Below are 5779 nucleotides of genomic sequence, written 5' to 3'. Positions count from 1 at the left end.
CGATTCTGCATAACATAAATACGGGACTGTATAACATAAATACGATTCTGCATGACATAAATACAGGACTGTATAACATAAATACGATTCTGCATGACATAAATACGGGACTGTATAACATAAATACGGGACTGTATAACATAAATACGATTCTGCATGACATAAATACGATTCTGCATGACATAAATACGGGACTGTATAACATAAATACGATTCTGTATGACATAAATACGATTCTGCATGACATAAATACGATTCTGCATAACATAAATACGATTCTGCATGACATAAATACGATTCTGCATAACATAAATACGGGACTGTATAACATAAATACGATTCTGCATGACATAAATACGATTCTGCATAACATAAATACGATTCTGCATGACATAAATACAGGACTGTATAACATAAATACGATTCAGCATAACATAAATACGGGACTGTATAACATAAATACGACTCTGCATGACATAAATACGGGACTGTATAACATAAATACGATTCTGCATGACATAAATACGGGACTGTATAACATAAATACGATTCTGCATAACATAAATACGGGACTGTATAACATAAATACGATTCTGCATGACATAAATACAGGACTGTATAACATAAATACGATTCTGCATATCATAAATACGATTCTGCATGACATAAATACGGGACTGTATAACATAAATACGATTCTGCATAACATAAATACGGGACTGTATAACATAAATACGATTCTGCAAGGACATAAATACAGGACTGTATAACATAAATACGATTCTGCATGACATAAATACGGGACTGTATAACATAAATACGATTCTGCATGACATAAATACAGGACTGTATAACATAAATACGATTCTGCATGACATAAATACAGGACTGTATAACATAAATACGATTCTGCACGACATAAATAAGGGACTGTATAACATAAATACGATTCTGCATAACATAAATACGGGACTGTATAACATAAATACGATTCTGCATGACATAAATACAGGACTGTATAACATAAATACGATTCTGCATATCATAAATACGATTCTGCATGACATAAATACGATTCTGCATGACATAAATACGATTCTGCATAACATAAATACGATTCTGCATAACATAAATACGGGACTGTATAACATAAATACGATTCTGCATGACATAAATACGATTCTGTATGACATAAATACGATTCTGCATGACATAAATACGATTCTGCATAACATAAATACGGGACTGTATAACATAAATACGATTCTGCATGACATAAATACAGGACTGTATAACATAAATACGGGACTGTATAACATAAATACGATTCTGCATGACATAAATAGGATTCTGCATGACATAAATACAGGACTGTATAACATAAATACGGGACTGTATAACATAAATACGATTCTGTATGACATAAATACGATTCTGCATGACATAAATACGGGACTGTATAACATAAATACGATTCTGCATGAGATAAATACGATTCTGCATGACATAAATACGGGACTGTATAACATAAATACGGGACTGTATAACATAAATACGATTCTGTATGACATAAATACGATTCTGCATGACATAAATACGATTGTGCATAACATAAATACGGGACTGTATAACATAAATACGGGACTGTATAACATAAATACGATTCTGTATGACATAAATACGATTCTGCATGACATAAATACGATTCTGCATGACATAAATACGGGACTGTATAACATAAATACGGGACTGTATAACATAAATACGATTCTGCATAACATAAATACAGGACTATATAACATAAATACGATTCTGCATGACATAAATACAGGACTGTATAACATAAATACGATTCTGCATGACATAAATACAGGACTGTATAACATAAATACGATTCTGCATAACATAAATACGATTCTGCATGACATAAATACGGGACTGTATAACATAAATACGATTCTGCATAACATAAATACGGGACTGTATAACATAAATACGATTCTGCATGACATAAATACAGGACTGTATAACATAAATACGATTCTGCATGACATAAATAGGGGACTGTATAACATAAATACGATTCTGCATGACATAAATACGGGACTGTATAACATAAATACGATTCTGTATGACATAAATACGGGACTGTATAACATAAATACGATTCTGTATGACATAAATACGATTCTGCATGACATAAATACGGGACTGTATAACATAAATACGATTCTGCATGACATAAATACAGGACTGTATAACATAAATACGATTCTGCATAACATAAATACGGGACTGTATAACATAAATACGATTCTGTATGACATAAATACGGGACTGTATAACATAAATACGATTCTGCATAACATAAATACGGGACTGTATAACATAAATACGATTCTGCATGACATAAATACAGGACTGTATAACATAAATACGATTCTCCATAACATAAATACGGGACTGTATAACATAAATACGATTCTGCATGACATAAATACAGGACTGTATAACATTAATACGATTCTGCATGACATAAATACAGGACTGTATAACATAAATACGATTCTGCATGACATAAATACGATTCTGCATGACATAAATACGGGACTGTATAACATAAATACGATTCTGCATGACATAAATACGGGACTGTATAACATAAATACGATTCTGCATAACATAAATACGGGACTGTATAACATAAATACGGGACTGTATAACATAAATACGATTCTGCATGACATAAATACGATTCTGCATGACATAAATACGGGACTGTATAACATAAATACGATTCTGCATGACATAAATACGGGACTGTATAACATAAATACGATTCTGCATGACATAAATACGATTCTGCATGACATAAATACGGGACTGTATAACATAAATACGGGACTGTATAACATAAATACGATTCTGCATGACATAAATACGATTCTGCATGACATAAATACGGGACTGTATAACATAAATACGGGACTGTATAACATAAATACGATTCTGTATGACATAAATACGATTCTGCATGACATAAATACGATTCTGCATAACATAAATACGGGACTGTATAACATAAATACGATTCTGCATAACATAAATACGATTCTGCATAACATAAATACGGGACTGTATAACATAAATACGATTCTGCATGACATAAATACGGGACTGTATAACATAAATACGATTCTGCATAACATAAATACGGGACTGTATAACATAAATACGATTCTGCATGACATAAATACGATTCTGCATAACATAAATACGGGACTGTATAACATAAATACGATTCTGCATAACATAAATACGGGACTGTATAACATAAATACGATTCTGCATAACATAAATACGGGACTGTATAACATAAATACGATTCTGAATGACATAAATACGGGACTGTATAACATAAATACGATTCTGCACAACATAAATACGGGACTGTATAACATAAATACGATTCTGCATAACATAAATACGGGACTGTATAACATAAATACGATTCTGCATGACATAAATACAGGACTGTATAACATAAATACGATTCTGCATAACATAAATACGATTCTGCATGACATAAATACGATTCTGCATGACATAAATACGATTCTGCATAACATAAATACGATTCTGCATAACATAAATACGGGACTGTATAACATAAATACTATTCTGCATGACATAAATACGATTCTGTATGACATAAATACGATTCTGCATGACATAAATACGATTCTGCATAACATAAATACGGGACTGTATAACATAAATACGATTCTGCATGACATAAATACAGGACTGTATAACATAAATACGGGACTGTATAACATAAATACGATTCTGCATGACATAAATACGATTCTGCATGACATAAATACAGGACTGTATAACATAAATACGGGACTGTATAACATAAATACGATTCTGCATGACATAAATACGATTCTGCATGACATAAATACGGGACTGTATAACATAAATACGGGACTGTATAACATAAATACGATTCTGTATGACATGAATACGATTCTGCATGACATAAATACGATTCTGCATAACATAAATACGGGACTGTATAACATAAATACGGGACTGTATAACATAAATACGATTCTGCATAACATAAATACAGGACTATATAACATAAATACGATTCTGCATGACATAAATACGGGACTGTATAACATAAATACGGGACTGTATAACATAAATACGATTCTGCACGACATAAATACAGGACTGTATAACATAAATACGATTCTGCATAACATAAATACGATTCTGCATGACATAAATACGGGACTGTATAACATAAATACGATTCTGCATAACATAAATACGGGACTGTATAACATAAATACGATTCTGCATGACATAAATACAGGACTGTATAACATAAATACGATTCTGCATGACATAAATAGGGGACTGTATAACATAAATACGATTCTGTATGACATAAATACGGGACTGTATAACATAAATACGATTCTGTATGACATAAATACGATTCTGCATGACATAAATACGGGACTGTATAACATAAATACGATTCTGCATAACATAAATACGATTCTGCATAACATAAATACGGGACTGTATAACATAAATACGATTCTGCATGACATAAATACGGGACTGTATAACATAAATACGATTCTGCATAACATAAATACGGGACTGTATAACATAAATACGATTCTGCATGACATAAATACGATTCTGCATAACATAAATACGGGACTGTATAACATAAATACGATTCTGCATAACATAAATACGGGACTGTATAACATAAATACGATTCTGCATAACATAAATACGGGACTGTATAACATAAATACGATTCTGCATAACATAAATACGGGACTGTATAACATAAATACGATTCTGAATGACATAAATACGGGACTGTATAACATAAATACGATTCTGCATGACATAAATACAGGACTGTATAACATAAATACGATTCTGCATAACATAAATACGATTCTGCATGACATAAATACGATTCTGCATGACATAAATACGATTCTGCATAACATAAATACGATTCTGCATAACATAAATACGGGACTGTATAACATAAATACTATTCTGCATGACATAAATACGATTCTGTATGACATAAATACGATTCTGCATGACATAAATACGATTCTGCATGACATAAATACGGGACTGTATAACATAAATACGATTCTGCATAACATAAATACGGGACTGTATAACATAAATACGATTCTGCATGACATAAATACAGGACTGTATAACATAAATACGATTCTGCATGACATAAATAGGGGACTGTATAACATAAATACGATTCTGTATGACATAAATACGGGACTGTATAACATAAATACGATTCTGTATGACATAAATACGATTCTGCATGACATAAATACGGGACTGTATAACATAAATACGATTCTGCATAACATAAATACGATTCTGCATAACATAAATACGGGACTGTATAACATAAATACGATTCTGCATGACATAAATACGGGACTGTATAACATAAATACGATTCTGCATAACATAAATACGGGACTGTATAACATAAATACGATTCTGCATGACATAAATACGATTCTGCATAACATAAATACGGGACTGTATAACATAAATACGATTCTGCATAACATAAATACGGGACTGTATAACATAAATACGATTCTGCATAACATAAATACGGGACTGTATAACATAAATACGATTCTGAATGACATAAATACGGGACTGTATAACATAAATACGA

Source organism: Saccoglossus kowalevskii, chromosome 18 (assembly GCF_978046115.1).
Source record: "Saccoglossus kowalevskii chromosome 18, keSacKowa6.1, whole genome shotgun sequence".
In the NCBI taxonomy this organism is placed as follows: Eukaryota; Metazoa; Hemichordata; class Enteropneusta; family Harrimaniidae; genus Saccoglossus; species Saccoglossus kowalevskii.
Note: the sequence above shows the minus strand (reverse complement) of the source record.